The sequence below is a fragment of the Leptonychotes weddellii genome, chromosome 8 (assembly GCF_054177405.1).
Source record: "Leptonychotes weddellii isolate Sample4059 chromosome 8, ASM5417740v2, whole genome shotgun sequence".
NCBI lineage: Eukaryota > Metazoa > Chordata > Mammalia > Carnivora > Phocidae > Leptonychotes > Leptonychotes weddellii.
Window position 1 is genome coordinate 91,104,971 of NC_138376.1, and position 20,934 is coordinate 91,125,904.

Consider the following 20,934-nt stretch of genomic DNA (forward strand, 5'->3'; position numbering starts at 1 on the left):
TTGGTGATGGGTATTGAGGAGGGCACATTCTGCATGGAGCACTGGGTGTTATGCACAAACAATGAATCATGGAACACTTCATCTAGAACTAATGATGTAATGTATGGGGATTAACATAAGAATAAAAAATAAATTAAAAAAACAAAAACAAAACAAAAAAAAAAACAAAATGTAATATGTAAAAAAAAAATAGTTCATTGTGAACATTAATCTTGAATTTTCAGTACTTCATTGGGCAACTCTGAATTTTACATGAAGTTTATTAAGATAGGAATTAACCAAAGTTACAAAATAAACTGTTAATAATATTTGTGGTCGTTTGAGGAGCTACAGTTACAGCTCTGGTTCTTTTTCTCTCACTCCTCAATTTACTTTGGAACTGGCCGTAAATAGATTATTTTTATAAGGACTCCAATCACCTTTGTGTATGTGTGGGAGGGGGTGGTAAGAGGCTGAATCAATGAGACCCCTCTGTCCTTGCATGTTCTGTTGAAATATGTTTTTGTTTTGAACACTCATTGTGTAAGTATTAGCAGTCCCCAACTTAAAAACATTGTGTTCCACCAAATATTTGTACATTAGCTCTTTGGAACTTTCAGAGTGCCTCTCTCCATAGAAACAAAGTTGTAAATGCTGCTGTGGGTTGTAGTCTACACTACAAAGATCTAAGACTCTAGGGAAGGAAGAATGAAATGTTGGAAAAACACGGTTGCAATGCTAGTAATCAAAGTAGCATTAAATTAGAAAGTGTTTTATTTATCTTGAATGTTGGAGCCTGAGGACAAACATTTATTTGAAAGAAAAGGAGATAGAATGATTATTTCAGAAAGATTCTAAACCTACTTTCAAGGTCGGAAAGGTTTATGGAAGTTCTTAGGTATAGTTTTCCTTCATCACGTTAAGTTTTCTTCTGGTTTCAAGTGTATCACTAGAATTACTTTTATGATGTTTTTGTTTTGTTTTGTTTTGACTTGATTAACAAAAGGACTGAAAGAGATAAGTACAGGGAGAGATTTTTCTGAGTTAAGTGGGCAAAAGTTTGAATGAGAGAGTGATTTATTACAGAGGACATGTATGTCCTTGGCTGTGTGACCATGGGTGATAATTTATCTATCTTCTACATCTCTCATTCTTCATCAGTAACATTGCTATGGCTCTTAGATTAAATGATATAACTAATGTGTTTGGCACAATAGGCATTTGAGAAATTTAATTCAATTTTTCTCCTTCCCTATAAAAGGAATTAATGTCTGGGGTAGTCAAAGAACAGTGTCTAGAGGATTCTTAAAAGGAAGAACCAGAAAAAGGTAGTAAGCAAGAAGTTTAGGATTATGTGGTTCTTCACATGGTTGTCACTTTTCAACTTCTGTCCTCCATTTAAGTAATATCCATTAGAGGTGTTGGGGGAACAGCCTCAGGTTTGGTAGGCAGCGGATCCTATGAGTGTCTCCACTCTTTATATAAATAGGACCAAAAATTTGCCAACTAACCAACTTTATAGTTCTTTAAGCCTTTAGAAAATGTTTATGATGGCAAAGTCTCAAAGTGAGGAGAATGATATTACTGCTCAGTGCTTGAAGAATAAGGAAACCAAGGATTCAGGGCAAAAAGGCTAGGCAAGCCATGTCAACAATGACCTTTAGGAGCTCTTGTATCTGAAATGTTTGAAATTTATGACTTGAGGCAAGTATATTATTTCAACTAAGTGAAATGAAAGGAAAAAATTTCTTTCTATGACCAGACAAAAATATAAAATATTTCCTTAGTTTTTAGTTCATTAGATACATTTAAAAAAAATCACTTTTTCTTAAAAAAATGTTTCCCTCTTCATACTTCATTCTCTGTCCCATAAAAGATCATACACTTTTCCAGAAAAACCAAATAAACTCAGAAGAGTTATAAGACATTATTCTGCCCAACTGAATTTTTTTTCATGAAATAAAATGAAATGAAACCACATGTGCCCGTGCCTGTTCTGGAGGAATGATCTACAACTATGACACGACAGCATTTGGCTTCCCAATTTCATTGCAAAATAATTGTGCTGTTTGCACTACATATTCAGACTTTCATATTGTCCTTCAAGGTAGAATTTTGTCTTAGCCCTGGGTTTCTATAAATGGATAGGAATTCACCTATGGTTCTTTGTCCACTGAACTTATTTTTCAAGTTCACTTGGAGAATTCTTCTGCAATATATAGCTTCATTATGGGCTAAGGTAAAAGCAGATCTGTGTTGCAGATTGTATCTGAACAAATTGCATCTACTGAATGTGTAACTGGTAGTCTATTTATTTAGTACAATTAATACTGGTCTTGGCTGTGGGAATGAGAGGGACATGTTGAAATTAACATAGGAAAAGTGAAGGGAAGAATTCCAAACCTGTGACCCATATATCTGCTAGACTTAATAGTCTGGAACTGGCAGATCGAGTTTCTACAAATTACTACGCTTAAAATGTGTTGAGTTTGAGATACTTAAACTGGCTCTTAGATTATAAATAGTTTTTGAACATCCACTGAGATTGTTAGGTTTTCCAGTTTCTCCCAAATATTAAATGGGTATTATGTCTTCCACTATTATGATACTATCATAGATTGAACAGTAATGAACAAGAAATGAAATATCAGGTGCCTAAACTTTTTAAACATTTTATATTCTTTATTTTTCCCAGTTTCAACAAATAGCAATTTATAGGTAATCTGTTTCACTTACAACCTCATCCAGTGCCTTCCCCAACCCCATTTCTAATATTTCAAACTATAGTTGACCATTTCACTCATATTTCTTAAAAACTTAACCATTATCATCAAACCAAAGATTAACTCCTTAAAATAAAAAATCCAGTTGGTTCATTTTAAACCAAGATATTTCGATATATTCCATGTGGTTGCTCTTTTTCTTAATTTCTTTAAGTCTTTAAACATAGTTTACTTTGAAGGCAGAGCCTGCACTTTTTTGATGGATTGAATGTGTAGTGTGTAAGAGAAATCAAGGTTGAATGTTGTATTTTGCCTGAGAAATCAGAAGGTTGGAGTTTCTATCAAGTGAGATGGGGAAAACTGCAGGAAGTGGGGGTGAGGAGAGGGGAACCCTGATAAGTTACTCTAGCATGGTAACATATTTAAAATGGGACCCATGGAATTAGGAGACTATGGAAAGGTTATCAGTTTCTAAAAATATCAAGGACTAGCATACGGGAATACATAGCTGAGGTCGGGTAGAGAGTAAGATTGAGAGGATCCTGAACACAAATTAAACTTACTAAGGCTTATCACTTTGTTCCTCTCCTTAGCTGCCTTTTCACAAAAAGTTACTGGTATCCAGACAAGTGACTCAAACACACTGACCTCACAAATATTCAAATCCATGACTCTGCAAAGTTAGACACCTTTAGGACCGCCCCCACAAGTTCCTCATCCAATGGTGATCAGCCACATGGTGTGGCCTATTACTGGTACCATATTCCTCTTGCTGAAATACCCTTAATAATTCCTTCAAAAAACTAAATTCAAACCACTTCTCTCATGAAGTTTTACTAGAAAAGACTCCTGTTCTCTTCTTTCTGTTACTGTTCTTGGCACACTACAATTTACTTCTGAATGGTTTACTTGCCAAATAGTTGGAAAGAATATTGGTTTAAGAAAAAGCCCCAAATCAATACAGCTGTTATTGCATCTTTAAAATATCACAAATAAGTCTGAAAAATCATCCGGCATCTTGCTGTTTCCATAGCTGGATAACTTAGATCTTACTCCTCAGCCTACTGAACTGTTCCTTTTTCAGAAACAAAGACACCATCCCCCAAATTTCTGATATCCTTGTTTTTAACTGTTGTGGCTAGCTGAATCAAAGCAGCTGAGTTTGATACAAGTTCAATGTCATTCCCTTCAAGCATTAAACTCATCTTTCTGGGCTTGAGATACTGAACAAGCAACACCTGGCCTCATCCGAACCCTGTGGATGTATTTTTCACCCAAGAAATCTTGGATTTCAACAAGAGAACCATTCTCCTGAGTAACAACATTGATGGGGAAGTGAGCACACACAAACCTCATCTTGTAATGGGAGCCCAGTGTAACACCCTTGACCATGTTCTGTATATGACTACAGATAGTGTGAACAGTAGCCAGTTCTTTTCTATTTCCCACCATTTGTCAACTTGGAGCCTCTTCTTTATCTTTCCAAGGAGACTGAGTTCTACATTGATGTGACTGGAGTTCCTTTGCAGAGTTCCTCCAGGGCCCTTCACGATAACAGTGCGTCTCTTCAGAGTGATGTCAACATTTTCTGGAATGTCAACAGTCTAATTGCTGAGAATGGTCTTTATTCTCGTAGTAGATGCGACAAAGAGAGCCCATTTTATAGTCTCAATATTAAAATCCACATATATCTCTGGGGTGCCTGGGTGGCTCAGTTGGTTAAGCAGCTGCCTTTGGCTCAGGTCATGATCCCAGGGTCCTGGGATCAAACCCCGCTTCAGGCTCCCTGCTCATCGGAGAGCCTGCTTCTCCCTCTCCCTCTGCCTGCCACTCTGCCCACTTGTGCTCTCTCTCTATCTCTCTGTCAAATAAATAAATAAAATCTTTTTAAAAAAATAAATAAAATCCACATATATCTCTATCAAGAATTTAATTTCAATATTCTTAAAAGTAAGTAGCCATTATAAGGAATTTAGTTTACTTAAGTAATCCTAGAGCTAATTTCATTTATTTCATAGGTGTTCATAAGGTAGAATAAATTACTGTAAGAATAAAGTTAGGAAATGTAAATTTGTAAAACTTTTTCAATTAACTAATAGGCTATATATAATGTTCCATTAAGTACATTAAAAAAAATTTTTTTTAAGATTTTATTTATTTATTTGACAGAGAGAGACAGCGAGAGAGGGAACACAAGCAGGGGGAGTGGGAGAGGGAGAAGCAGGCCCCCCGCAGAGCAAGGAGCCTGATGTGGGGCTCGATCCCAGCACCCTGGGATCACGACCTGAGCCGAAGGCAGATGCTTAACGACTGAGCCACCCAGACGCCCCCCCATTAAGCACATTTTATTAAGTGTATTTGGCATCATCATTTCCCTCTCCTTGAAAAAAGTGTTTTAAATTCACATACACGGCTGGTGGAATGAAAATGGTGCAGCTGCTTTGGAAAATAGTCTGGCAGTTTTTTAAAAGGGTAAATATAGAGTTACCAAATGAACCAGCAATTCCAGTGCTAAGTATATACCCAAGAGAAGTGAAAATATCTGTGTACATAAAAATCTGTCCATGACTCTTCATATAACACTATTCATAATACATAGCATTATTTATAATAGCCAAGGGTAGAAACAAAATAAATGTCCATCAACTGATAAAATATGGTATATCCATACAATGAAATATGATTTAGCAATAAAAAGGAATGAAGTACTGACACAAACTGCAACATGGAAGAACCTTGAAAACTTTATGCTAAGTTAAAGATTGCAGGCTGCATATGCTATGGTTCCATTTATAGAAATGTCTAGAATAGGTAATCTATAGGGACAGAAAGTAAATTAGTGATTGTCTTGAGCTAGGGTGCTGGGGGTTGGAAGGTCACAACTAAAGGGTACAAGATTTCTTTTGGGGGATGATAAAAATGTTCTAAAATTAATTGTCATGACAGTTGCATGGCTCTGTAAATATGTTAAAAAATATTGAATTGTACACTCTGGGTGATTTTTATGGTATGTGAATTATATTTGAATAAAGCTATTACAAAAAGAATGTTTTCCTTTCAAAACTAGTTTACAAAAAATCTTTCTCAAGAACCATGGAATGTCTTAAGCAATAAATAAATAAATAAATAAAGCTGACATCATACTAAATTGTATTATTAAATATTTAAGCTGGAAAAGTAGGAAGTAGAGAGTATAAAGTCAAGAAACATTTTCAAGACGACAGAGGAAAACACTAGAATTTCTCAGCTTGAGAAATACATACTTTTATTGAGAAGTCAAACCAAGGGAATGTTTTTAAGTTATGAATCACTTCTATACTCCACACTCTTTCCTATTAAGTAAAACATAGACAAGTAATAGCATTCATATTTTTTGATGTGTGGAAAGTTACTATTAAGTTAACTGTACCTCACAGCACTATAGTGAACAAAATGTTTCCAGGAAAAGTTAACTTGCTCAGAATAGGCAGCTTAAACTAAGCAAAATGATGCAGGGGCAGCAGAGTTAGATTAAAAATCAGAAGATCTATTTTTAAAACTAGCTCTCATTTCTGTGGATTAAACATTGAGCCTCAATTTCTTCTGTAAAATCATGCGGACTCCTAATTGAAAGGGCTGTTGTGAAGATCAAATTATATGTTGTATGCATATCAGAAAATGCTCTACAAGTATAAGGTATTATAACAACTATTAATAATCAATAATATTAATTATTATGTTATATTAGTTAAATATTTGTTATTAATTCAATATTACATTATATTAATTAAATTCAATAAAATATTATGTGTATTAAAATAATATTAATTATTAATATAATAGTATTTTATTAATATTAGTTAATTATTATTAAGTACTTGAAGAACCTAGTATCAGAATTCTAATACAATAATCACTGGGAAGACCAGAGAGATAGAATTCGTATCTATCTATTCTATCTACCTACCTGTCATCACCAATATCTTTAAATGAAAAATATTTTGAAGAATTGACTATTCTATTTTGTAAAGAAATTATGGATATTTAATAGGACATATTATCAAATTCATAGCAGAATCTATATATGACTATTCTATGTTCAGTTAATCCTACCAAAATAAAAACCATTATCCTGCATGCCTTCAAGAAATAATAAAAACCAGGACATCCTGAGAAATTTTCTATTTTTCTCCTTTCTTATAGTATTCATACTCCCATTAAACTTACATTTTTTCCTCTTTGATTTTGTCTTTTGTATTTCTACAATTTTATATTCTTATCACAAATATAATACATATTTACTATAGAAAATTTAGGAGATATGGACCAACAAAAAGAAGAAAACTGAAAATTCTTACAACGACAGTGTGTACATTTTGCATAAGGCGGCAGAGTTATGCTCTCTTTCAGTATGTTCAAATACACATTTTTTTTTTTTTCTGGTTTGCCTCCCTTCTCCTCTGTCCTGCCTTTAAAAACTTTATTTGTGGTGAGTGATATATCTCTTTCCCACTTGACCTTGAAGGCAGATGTGTAATGCTTTTGTTAAAGCCCTAAATTTTCTCATTTAAAAACATGGAAACAGGGTGGGAGGATGGGTTGGCCTGGTGGTGGGTATTGAGGAGGGCACATTCTGCATGGAGCACTGGGTGTTGTGCACGAACAATGAATCATGGAACACTTCATCTAGAACTAATGATGTAATGTATGGGGATTAACATAAGAATAAAAAAAAAATTAAAAAAAAAAACAAAAAAAAACAAACAAAAAAAAACATGGAAACAAATGGGAAATGGAAGAGGTTTTATCACTGATTCTCTCTTTCTGGTCACTACAGTTTTCTGTTTATGCTGACCACCTATTTCTTTACTTTCTCTTGATGCCAAATCATCAAAATGTGGTAACTTTTAATTTAGTACAGAGATGTGTTTTTGTAAAAATTTGGGGAAAAAAACGAAGGAAAAAAAGAAACCAATTCTTCCCTCCTCATAGACAATCATATTTAGTATATTTTATATCTTCCTCATCATTAAAAAACATACACATAAAGGCAAAAAATTTTTAAACACATAAATGTAAAATAGCTAAACATTCAGGTGCAATTTCTTTTTCAAGCTACAGAAATTTGGCATGTGGAAAGGATTATCTGAACTAGTCAAAGAGGACTTTTCTCAGCATTGGCTGCCTCTTCTACTCTTCTTCGTAGATTCAAATTATCCAAACCCTGTTTGGTTGATTAGAAGATGTAGTTACTTTCCAGTTTTGGTTATGATTTGCTTTCCTCTTTGTTTGGAAGTTTTTAGTTCAATTTAAAACAGGGTTGCTGGCTTTTTTTTTTTTTTTTTTTGGCTGTTGTTTTGTTTTGCCTTACCCCTCTCATGCTATCTATGGTTAAAAGAAACTAGCTCACTGGTTCTTTCCACCTCTCAAAGTAGACTTTGTTGTCATTAATTTCCTTCTTCAGTGTTACTGATCTCTCTAAAAAATAAAGATGCAATTCTGGGCACTGCTCTGCAACTGCCTTTCAAGACATTTTGGTGACCAATCTTAAGGAAAGACAGAGTCCTTTGTCATTTCCTAAGTGCCTCCCTGTTTTATGCATTACCTGTAGCCAAATAAGGGACTTGGAAATTTGAAATGCAAATGTAAAATTGCAGCAGCTTTCAGATCTAGTTCAGGAGAAACTGAACACAGAAACAATGTGTTCAAATTGGGATACAAAGTAAATGGAACTCATTATTTTTATTTATTCTCATTTCCTTCATTTAGTACAGGAAGAAGCGATGATGTAAAACTGTTTTTGAAATAAATGTGTGTGGGGTGTGTGTGTGTGTGTGTGTGTGTGCATGTGCATCTGTGTGTCTGTGTATCTCAAAGATGTTTAGGCCAAAACTTCATTTCTAGCTCCTAAACTTATTACAGCATTCTTTTTTTTTTTTTAAGATTTTATTTATTTGAGAGAGAGAGAGAACAAGTGGGGGGCAGAGGCAGATGGAGAGGGAGAAGCAGGCTCCCCACTGAACAGGTAGCCCGATGAGGGACTCAATTCTAGGACCCTGAGATCATGGCCTGAGCCGAAGGCAGACACTTAACAAACTGAGCAACCCAGGTGCCCCTACAACATTCTTCTTTAAAAAGATAATTTTTCATTTGCCCTTTGCCCCCCCACCTGCTTAGATTCTGTGATTCATAATTTCGATAAATATTTTGCCAATATCCTAAACTTTTTGTCCCTCTGTCTTTTTGTCACATTTCTCTGGCAAAAACCTCGATCCCTGAGGAACACAAACATCTACTTTTTCAGTGCCTATGCCCCAGCTGCCAGGCCTTGGTAGAAAAAGTACAGTATGGCAGATTGATTGCACCAGAATCCATATCCAACTTCAAGTGGGCCTCAGGACTGCCCTTCAAGCCTCCCGCATCTATTTGGTTAATTTACTCTCCCACCCAACACAACACTTTCAGACCTTCCCCATTTTCTCCTACTCTCTCTAGCCCGGTAATTCCCAACCAGGGACGATTTTGCCCCCAATCCCAGCCCCTAGCAGACATTTGGCAATGTCTGAAGACAGTTTGGATTGTCACAGCTGGAAGGACAGGGGTGGGGTAGTGCTGCTCAAAATCCAATAATACACAGGAAAGACCTATATAATACAGAACTGTCTGGTCCAAAATGTCAATAATGTGGAGGCTGAAAAACTCAACTCTAGCACCTTCATGCTCAGCAGATGCTATTCTTCCTTTACAGAGAAAATAGCAGGCAACTTTTGAGAACTCCCTTATCTTTTCTATTTCAAACTCAAAATATACATTTCTGCACAGGGTCTCCCCCTTCATTACAATAGAGGGACTATCTCCTCCAGGCTGAGACTAACCCGCCACCTGTGCTTTGGACTTCAAAGCCTCTCACTTTCTCTGTAACATTATACTATTTATTATTTCTCTTGTGTGTATTAGATCTTGCCTTCTATATTCTTCCTTTTTGATTTTAAGCACAAAAGTTTCTTCAACTAAACAGACCCAAAAAACCCCACAAAAACCAAAACCCTCCCCTCCCTTCAGGTACTGCCCTGTCTTACTCTCTCTTTGCAGCCACATTTCTTCAAGTAGTTGTTAATGACACCAGCTGTCTACAATTCCTCACCTCCTACTCATTGCTCAACCTACTCCAGTCTGGCTTCTAGCCTTGTCACACCATGAAAACAAGCTCTACTGAAGGTCACCGATGTCCTCCACATCATAAATTCCTGAGATAATTTTAAATTTTCATTTGACTTCACCTCTTAGTAGCATTCGCCGATGTTTATCATTCCTTGCTTTTTGAAACATTCTTCCCTTGATTTCTGTGACACAACAATCTCTTGGTTTTCAATATCTCTGATCAATTCTTTTGTTTCTTGCTTATTCATCCTCTTCTTGACCTTTAAATGTAGGCATGTCCTTAAGGCTCAGTACTGGAACTTTATGTCTTCTTAATCTTCATTGTCTTCCTAATGCATGTCATTCAGAATCATTGTTTCATTTAACATACATATGCAAGATATTTTTTTTAAAGATTTTATTTATTTATTTGAGAGAGAGAGTACATGAGAGTGCACGAGTTAGAGAGAGATTGAGAGAGAGAGAGAGCGCACGATCAGGGGTGGAAGGAAGAGCAGAGGGAAAGGGAGAAGCAGGGCCCCTGCTGAGCAGAAAGCCGGATGGGGGGCTGGATCCCAGGACCCTGAGATCATGACCTGAGCCAAAGGCAGACCCTTAACCGACTGAGCCACTCAGGCGTCCCAATATACAAGATATTTTCAAATTAATACTTCTGGTCCAGGCCTCTCACAGGTTTTAGATCTGTAGACCTAGTTCCCTGCTTCTTTTTCATATGTCTCGAAACATTTCAATCTCAACATATCTCTAATTGACATCTGCCTCTTTTCTTAGACTCTCTTCCTTCCAACATTGCCTTTCCAGTTTTGGTGAGACTCCTCAGTCTTGAGAAGAGGAAATTCTCAACCTCCCACTGCTGAATCTAGAAGAGCCTGGTCCTCATCCTCTCCAATGTCAAGGCAGCCAGTTCATAGCACCTGATCAAGGCTTTTCCTACTGCTTCTTTGCCTTTCAATCAGTTACTTGAAACTGATTGTTAACTGATTGTGTAACTAATAAGTAACACCTACATTATGTTATGATTTTTTTTTTTATTCCAAGCTTAGATGGCAATAATGGTATTCTGCTGCAGTGGTTTTGATGTTCTGGCCAGAATATTCCTCCTAAAATATGTTTATGATCCCCTGTGGCTCTGAGACCTCCAGAATGACCTCAGTTCTTGTTGATTTCCCAAGCCTGACTGGTCTGAAAAGTAGTGATTGCTTTTGAAGACAAGAGTACTTACTTGGGAGGGGTCTGAGGGGTGTTTCCCTATGCCCTCATCCAAATCCTTTTGGTACCACTTGTTCACAATCTTATTGTCATGTGAGAACTAGATAGATGGACATTAAACTGTGACAACCCCAAAAGAATTCATGCTGGGAGGGGTGAAAGTCTGATTTTGGCTGAGGTTTTGCCAGAGATGAACTGTTTTTTCAGTCAGAATGGGAATAGTCACTTCCAGAACAGTCACTAGATGTTCCCAGGTTTTAGTTCATACCGTGGCACAAACATTTAGGTATTTGAATTCAATTCTCTTTTTTAAAGATTTCTAACGCTATTAACAACACTAACTTCTACCCATAGTCATTGACCTGGTCAAATCCTTCACTGGTGGTGGCAGCAATGTCCCCTCAGGTTTTACCCCTATTGGGTACCAGAGTGCAGGCGACCAAAGATGATAATTTAATTACTTTTTGGTCACTGTATACCATGAACTTCCAAATTATCTTCCTATAACATCAAGGACGCTTTCATGCTTTTCCGTAACACCCTACTTGCTGGTTCTAAATTCTTTGATTTTATAAGATGCTTTTGATTGCAAATAACAGAAAGCATTACTGGTCTCCTTCAGCCAGCAATAAAAGGGCAAGGGAAGGATTTATTAGAAGGATGCATAGAGTTTATGGAATCAACATGTGACTATTATTCCCTCAAATGAGACCGTTATGCTGCTAGACGGAATCAGAATTATTTGCAGACTTGTATTCAGAGTTAGAACACAGAAAGCCCCAGGACACCAATTATAAAAGTGAAATCCAGAAAGAGAAGGCTTAGACATCAAAATATTGGAGGACTTTACCAAATCACATCAGCAGTAATTTGGAGAACACATATAATAATAGAATTTTAGTGTATATGACCAAAGATGGAGAAACAATTTTAGATTAGGCTGAATATAGTTATTGATATGAGTTCATTTTTAGGAAATTCCTAATTCCTGATACTGTGTGATGGAAAGAAGTTGCCCTGGGTAACACTAAACTAGACTTACAAATGAACTTGAGATGTCAGAAATGTCTTAGAATAATGTAGAGAAAATAATTCAAATAATTGGGAGATTGGAATACTGGGTTTGATTTATCATAGGTGTCCTGTTCACCTGGCCATTAAGTACATTCCTCAAGCAGTCCTAGAAGACATTCCATTTACTAGGGTTTGGAGACATCTGTTGTGATTGAAGCTCTGGCATATTACAAAAGGGGTGTAGTGGCTGTTCTTTAGAGGCTGTGGGAGAAGGTAAAATAAAAATGGGTTTCCTGATTTCAGTAGGAACAGTGAGTCCCTAAGATGGTAGAAGCCAGACAGGTCACTCACCACTGGAGGAATGATGGGCCTGTTACTATAATGGCAGCAAGGTGTGAAATGGGGGTGACTATAGGCATCTTTGCCAATTGACTAATCCATCACAGAATCCTTGGGGTTCAAATAGAAGAACAGTCCCTTAAGATCACATTTTATTTCTCCAGCCAAAAACTACTGGTCTGGCGAAGAGTTCTTTTCCCTATACTCTATACTAGAGTATAATATATATGGCTTATCAATAATGGTTAATCCTAAAATTTAGCTTTCAGGGTAAAGATATATATATCACAATGAAACTAGAGGAGGAAAAGACATTACCTGGAGTTCATAGACTCATAACTGGATAGAGTAATGAGAGACTTGGGATTATCTTCATTTGGAAAAGAAGTGTGTTTGTGGCATAAGTAACACCTACATTATGTTAGGAGGAACAGTCTTTGGGAAGTGTAATTTTGGGAAGTAGTATATGAGTGAATGTTGGTCTGCCAAAGATGTGGACCATTGTGTACATTTTTTAGTTTATTTCTGACTTTCTAGCGTTTTACCACATTCCTATTGGGGCAGTCCTCAGAGAATACAGTCTTGGGAAGGATAAGTGCTCCACCTCCCACTAATAACATTGAAGATGTCAGTTCCTCTCTTTCCCTGCTCTTGGAAGACCAAACTTAGGCATATGACTTAGTGAATTAGACACTGCTACCTTGGAGTGTAAATTTGAAAATGGAGCACATACATGAAGATAGGATGAGGATTCATGTTTGGTTATGGTGGCATGATTCTTACAATGTCAGGGGTATTCTGGCCAGATGATTCTTGTCAAAAGACACTTCTTATTACCACTGATTCCTGGACTTTGGGACCTGGTTTGATTCCTGTCTGGTTTCCGGGTCTTGTGCTCCAGCAGCCTTTGATTTGGTGAGTTCATAACAGCATTTCTTCTCCATTTCTTTGCACTTACATAGAGTTCACTTATATAACTTTCATATGTTGGTTGTATCTTAATAGACACAGGACTTAAATGCTCAGTGAATGGCAACATCATTTATCTAGTTGAACAAGTAAAAAATCCAGGGTAAATGTTTGACAATCCCTCTCCCTCCACTCCACATCTAATCCACCACTAAATTTTATTGGTTTTCCTTCCCAAATATCCCTTGAGTCTATCCACATCTCTCCAGCTTTATCACCATCAACATCAACACCCTAGCCTAAGCTACCACTATATCTCACTGGGACTGTAACAACCTACTTGGTCTCCCAGAACTTTTCCCCTCCTCTAACCCATTCTTTTCTAACTGTAAAATCTGATCATGTGGGGAGCCCGGGTGGCTCAGTCGGTTGGGTGTCTAACTTGATTTCAGCTCAGGTCATGATCTTGGGGGCTGTGGGATCAAGCCCTGTGTTGGTTTCATGTTCAAAGCAGAGTCAGCTTCTCTTTCTCCCTCTCCCTCTGCCCCTCCACCCCCTTGTATGCACCCATTCTAAATAAATAAATAAAATCTTAAAAGAAAATTTGATCATGTTGCACACTGCCCCACTACCCAGCTAAATCCTCTTTCTTTTAGTCCCTGGGAATGTGCCTTGCTGCTTCCTACCTGCGGGCCTCTGCCTATGCTGTTCCCTCCCTCTGGAACTCTCTTCTTTCCCTATTCCCTTCACATAGTTAACTCCTACTCATCTTTCACATCTCATCATATCTTCTTCGTGATTGCTTTCTTAGTCTGCTCAGGCTGCTATGACAAAATTCCATAGACTGGATGGCTTATACACAGACTTTTATTTACCTCTCACAATTCTGGAGACTGGAAAGTCCAAGATCAAGGTGTTGGCTGATTCAATTCCTGGTGACGGCCCTCTTCCTAGCTTTCAGACAGCTGAATGTTCATCGTGTTCTTACATGGTTTTTACTTGGTGCAGATACACGTAGAGGGGGCATCTCTCCCTCTGACCACAAATGCTATTAGATTAGGGCCCCACTCTTAAGACCTCATTTAATTTAAGTACCTCTGAAAGACCCTATCTCCAAATACAGTCACACTGACTGACTTCGACAAATGAATTTGGGGGACACAATTCAGTCCATAGCATTTTTCCCCTGGTACCCCAAAATTCATGTCCTTATTACATGCAAAACATACTTATTCCATCCCAACAGCCCTCAAAGTCTTAATTCATTCCAGCATCAACTCCAAAGTCTAAAGTCTGAAGTCTCACCTAAATATCATCTATATCAGATATGGGTGAGATGTGAGGTATGATTCATCCTGAGGCAGAATTCCTCTTTCTCACTGTGAACCTGTGAAACCAGACAAGTTATGTCCTTCCAAAGTATGGTGATGGGACAGGCATAGGATAGACATTCTCATTCCAAAAAGGAGAAAAAGAAGGAAAGGATGATGGATCCCAAGCAAGTCCAAAACCTCATAGGGCAAATTCTATTAGATCTTAAATCTCAAGAATATCTCTCTCCAGTTTGATGCCCTGCCTTCCGGACCCTAATCAGGGGTCACATCCTCATGTCAGGCAGAGGCCATCCGACTTGTTGAAATTGAGTTAGTGACCCTGATGATATCTGAATCACCTTTAGGACCCTTTTTCTCTTTTCTCAAAGGATAAAGTATGTCTACAGCTGAATAGCTCTATGGTTCCATCCTATAGAATCCAAGAAGTCTGAACAGCCTTTCTTCATTCTGTTCTACTTTCTCTGCCCCTTTTGGTCCAAACTGGCAGTATCTCTGCTGGTATAATCCCATCTTTATTCCTTGCTTCTGCTGAGATGACCAATTAAATCCATGAGCCACATCTATGATCTCTTTACCAAGTGGTTGCTCAGCCATACACTTAGCATTCTCCTCAGAACAAGCTTTTTTATTCTTTTGCAATATGAGTAGGCTTAGACGGTTTCTGATCTCCAAGTTTTTGACCTCTGCAGTCTGGGTGGAGGAGGGTTTGAGAATTTTCATTTCTCACTTTGAGAATCACTATTATAAATTATGAAAGTGCTTCTCAAACTTTAAGGTGCATGCAAATCCCAGGTCGTCTTGCTAAATGTAGATTCTGTTTCTATAGGTCTGGGTGAGGCTGGGAATTTTGCAGTTCTACCAACTACCAGGCCAGTAGCAAACTGCCTCCAGGTGGGTTGCATTTGCCTAATCTGGAAGCTTGTTAAGAAAATCTCCATTTGATCACCAGCCCTCCAAATCTGAATCTGCATTTCACGACGCATGTTAACATGATTTGTGTCAATTAATATTTGAGAAACACTGCCCTAGCTGCTTGTATCATCAGGGAATTTAGGGAAACTGCCATGGAGGTTATGATAGGCTTGAGTCACAGAAAACTTGTGAATACTTTGTCCGCGACAGGCGGTGTTAGATAGACCATTTACTTTTAATACTGTTACAGTTTATAAGCCACTTTGAAAATATTACTACTTTTGATCTTGACAGCAGCATTGTCATATGTGTAGTGCAAGTATTCCTATTCTTATTTTATAGTTGAGAAACTAAAAATTAGTGTAGGTAAATCACTTATTTAAGGTTACACAGCTAATACATGGCAGGTCCTTAGTTTGAACGAAGAACTTTGCTCCAAGTCTGGGATTATTTTCCATTAAATCACATTTCCAGATCTATCTATTAAAAAATATGGATTTGGAAATTGTATCACTTAAGAGGGAATTGGTCCTTCCAAAAAATCATTTCACATGAGTTGTCAGCCTGCTGCTTCAAATTCTCTAAAAATACAGCTTTCAACCTATCATCACCATGCTCTTCTAAGATGTTCTTTTCTGTATATTTTACTTTTTTTGACATTTGGAACATGGCTGGAAGTCAGGAAATAAAGGGAGCTCTGCACAGCCAAGGTGGGAACAACAAGATCAAAATGCCAAAGTTTACAGAATTTACTCATAGATAAATAGTCTCTTATATAGAAAAGCTCCTGGAGCCCTCCCTGAGAGTTGGAACACTCTGGAACAGGTCATAGAAGTATGGAAATTTCTTTCTTTCCTCCACCTCTTTCCAAATCTAAAGCATATAAAAAGCAGCATTTGAAAGGGGAAGAGTTTCTGTCACAGGCAAATAAAATGACAGAGGTGAAAAAAAATCTTGGACCGTTTGCAACAGAAAGGAGACAGTAGCCACAAAAGAAGAAGGAAGAAGAAGAGAGGGAGGAGGAGGAGAAGAAGGAGAAAGAACACAGGAAGTTCAGCAACACACAGTCCTATGTACCACAGCAGGCCAGGTAGGCATCATGACTTTACACTAGAGTGGAATTTTATTTCCAAATAATGATGATCGTACATCATTTAAGAAAAGGTTAAGTTATATTTAGAGTACTTTGTTGAAGAAAGCAATAAAATATGCAATACGATTCAGAAAGATTTCTATCAAGAGATTTAAGTGAGCAAATCTTCAACATTTCAGAGTGACACATCCTCAAAGGGTTCCTGATAGATGAGATTTCATTACATTTTCTTTCTTTTATCTCCCTTTCTGTTGTAGTGTTTTAGAGTATGGAAAAAACATATCCACTTGCATTTCACTTACCTGAATTCAACTATATGTATCAGGCCAAAAAAGAAAAAAAGACAAGGAAAAGGAAGAAAAAAAAAAATCTGGGTGGGGGGGTTCCGCCAGCCATCCCACTCAGTGAGCACATATTTTGGCATGAAAAGGGTGGGGGTGAAGGGAAGACAGGCCTGTGCTGTTACTTCAATCTCAGTTACTCTCAGAGCTCTTATGAAGCCAGGATCTTGCTTTGTGATTATAGTGTCCAAAGGCATGTATTTTTCGTGCCCCATTACCAACAAAACGAGAAAACATTAAACTCTTCAAATCCTGGTGTCAAACCTGGTTGTACTGTACTTATTGAGAGATACTGTATTGGTGTCCAGTGTTTAGTGTCAAATAAAAAACAAATCTGGATTAGCAAGGACTTTATCTGAAAGGATTATTGTGAGATGTGGAAGGCAAGCTTCTCAAGATGAGGCAAAAAAGGTTGGTTTTTATTTTATAGAGAGGAATAGGCTGGAAAGAATTAGGTGGGGATAAGTGGATGAGTGGCATGATCTGATGGTAGTTCAGAGAATGTTTTACCCTGACACCAGCCTGTTTGAGGAGGGTTGTGTGCTGGCTCAGGATGAGAGTGAACCCCAGTTCAGGAACCTTGGGAAAGAAGAGGGGTTTAACCAAAGTTTGGTTAAGAAGCATTCTGTTCACATTGATCAGTGGGATGAGCAGTTCTGCTGATCATTTATGAAGCAAAGAATGAGAATTTGGAGGGACATTGTCTGGTCTCCCTCTAGGTAACTGGGGGCCATCTGTAATTCTTATTTAAGTCATGCGGGGAAGGGTCCTTCTTTACCCTTCCATTTCCTGGAACACAAAGGAACAGGGATTTCTTAACCTTTGCTGTTTTTCAGGAGCACAAGGCTCAGTTAAAATTCAATATTATCAATAACATATAAATATTACAATACACACTGAATTTTAGGGGGTAATTTAAGGAGTTTCCCAAGGTAACTTTAATTATAAACCATAATCAGGTGGCAACTGCAGTATGTAACTACCGTACAAAATGACTTTAGTACAATTATAACCACATATGTAAGTTTGAAATTTCAGTTAAGATGCAGTATTTAAAAATCCCTAAAGGCATGAAATTTTATATATTTAGGTAAAATAGCAAGTCATGTCATTTCCTCAAAGAATCCTTTCCCGATCCAGATGGACTTTAGTTTAAAAGCCAATTACTTGGTTGCATTTCTCCTTATTAATATTCATCACATTTGTAAGTCATTCACTTAATATTTTTCTTTCATGATAGGTTGCAACCTCAATGGGAACAGGGAAACTGCCTGTGTTGTTTGCTACTATGTTCCAGCACCTGGTCTATATTATATTAGATGCTCAGGATGTGCTTCTGGATGAATGAAAGATATTTCTATTAATCTCTCACTGTAGAATAAACTGAGGAAATAATAAAATTCTTTTTGTACCTAAAAAAAGTACTTTATTCTATTGTCCTCCATTGTATATCATATATTGTTTTGACTAGCAATTCCTTGTAATTTAGGTTTGTGAAAACTGGAAGGAGTGCCTTGAGAATCATTTTATAATATTTTGCATAAGATAAGTTTATGTACATGGAAAACCATCATTTATTAATCAACAATACCTAATATTTATTACTGCCTATTATATGTTAAATTCTTCACATACGTTATTTTTTAATCTTCAAAATAATCTCATGAGTGAACTGTGGATTGTATAGGAATAGTTTTAGACAATTTCTGTATAAACAAAGACTAGGGTAGTCAAAATATCTAATTCTTATTGTAATCATGAATATTCCTGGAGCATAGGAAAAAATGGATTCCAATGGTATCTTTATTTCTTGCAGTTATTTTGCATAATACTTCTGAAATACGTAAATTATGAAAACATGGTGTGGTAAAAGGAATTTGGGAGATAATTCTTGCTTATGGAACCCTACCCCAAATTTACTATCATAGTAGTTTATAATGGTCTTTCCTCTGATTATAAGTATGGATATTTTTGTGGGTGAAAAAAATACAAAATAGGAAGTTATTTGCATTAGAATTTATACAGCATAAACTCATCTCTATAAGTCATAGAAAATTATGACTGAGAATGGTGTAAGCCAAAAATATTAAGCATAAATTAGGGACTAATACTATAACTCTAAATAAGATCCCTTTGTCTTAGCAGGGTATCCAGAGCACAGAAATAATGGGTGTAGATGCCATGTACTGAAGACGTTGGTGCTGGGTTCTTCAGCTGGGTCATCACTTAATTCATAGCCAGTTGAGTGGATAAAATAATTGAACAAGCCTCTCAAATATGGAGCAGCTTCACAAACTTTATCCACTTCCCAAATCCTTGGACTCAAATCTGTTTGAAGCTGTCAGGTTATGACGGTGGGAGTAGGGGTAGGTTGGCAGCTCCTTCCTTCTTCCAAGGAAATTTGGCACTTCATCCTCCCCTCCTTTCCCTCCTTCCTAATGCCTTTGTATACTCAATAAATGTGGAGGTTTTTGGGAGGATGAGGGACAATTAAGAAGAAAAAGGACTCTCTTGTCCTTTGTTCTTTACCCTCTATTGCCCTGAGGTGGAACCTTAATTATAGCTTTGAAATTAAAAGCTAGCTTATTTAGATTAATAGAAAAGGAATTGCAATTTCAAGATCGCCAAACTTGTGTATTATTCCTGAATTCTTTCCAGAATCCAGCCTACTCTAATTCCTCTTTTTCAGAATTTGTTTGACATAAGATAATAATGGTTATCAGAATCAACTCAGGCAGTTGCTGATGGGCAATTTTTTTCTAAGCCAGTTCTATGTGTCAGCCACCACTGTTCAAAGCACTGGAGATATGTGGGTGAACAAAACAAAGTTCTTATCTTCATGGAACCTAATTCTAATGATGGAGCTAAGAGATAATCAACAAAAACATAATATGATTTCAAGCGGTATTATGTGCTCTGAAAAGAAATACAGTAATATAAAGCATAAGAAATGAAATGTGTGTGTGTCCTTTCTGATGAGATGATATTGGAGGAGAGATTTCCATGGAATGAGAGAGCAGGACAAGTGATAAATTGGGGAAAGAGCTGCCCAAATAAAGGGTAGAGCAACTATAAAAGCTTTGAGAAAAGCATGTACTTGGCAGGGGGCCAGGGTGACTGAAGAAAACTTAAGGTATGAGTGAGAGGAGAAATTAAATCTGAAGGGTAGCCTGGAACCAGATCATCTAGAATTCAGTATGTCATGGGTTAGAATTTTGGGTTTTATATTAAGTGTGATTGGAATCCATTGAAGAGTTTTTGTGGAAGAGTAATGTAATCAGATTTACACTTGTAAAGGAAGTTCTTCTGGCAGAAGAAAAATTATAGCAGATAGAAACTTGGATCTATGCAAAGAAACAAAGAGTACTGGGAATGATATCTATATGGCTACATATAAAATACTTCATTTTTTATGTAAGACTTTGAAAAATTGACTTAAGCAAAAATAACAATAATATTTTTTGGAGTTTATAACATATATAGAAGAAAAACATGCATCAACAATAGCACTAAAACAGGGATAAGAAAAATGAAAGTATGTTGTTTTAAGATTATTATACTACATGTGAAGTGGTAAAATAGTAGTTGAAGGTAAAGTGATAATTTAAAAATGTATACTATAAGCCATAAACAGCCACTAAAAAAAAAAAAAATTATAGCCAATAAGCAACAAAGGAGATAAAATGGGACCACAAAAAAACCAGTTAATTCAAAAGAGAAAGAGGAGAAGGGGAACAAACAGCATATGTGAAAAATAGAAAACAAACAGCAATATGGTAGATTTAAAACCAACCCCATCAATAATCATTAAATGTAAATGGTCTAAATATTCCAACTGAAAGGCAGAGATCATCCGATAAAAAGCAAGGCCCAATTACCTGTGGCTTATAAAAAACACACTTTAAATACAAAGACACAAATAAGTTGAACAGAAAAGGATG

The 20,934-nt window shown here is 36.8% G+C and overlaps 1 pseudogene; it reads right to left on the reverse strand.

Moving 5' to 3' along the window:
- Nucleotides 1–3,763: 3,763 nt before the first annotated feature.
- On the reverse strand, nt 3,764–15,630 carry LOC115943218 (large ribosomal subunit protein uL6-like; annotated as a pseudogene).
- Nucleotides 15,631–20,934: the final 5,304 nt, after the last annotated feature.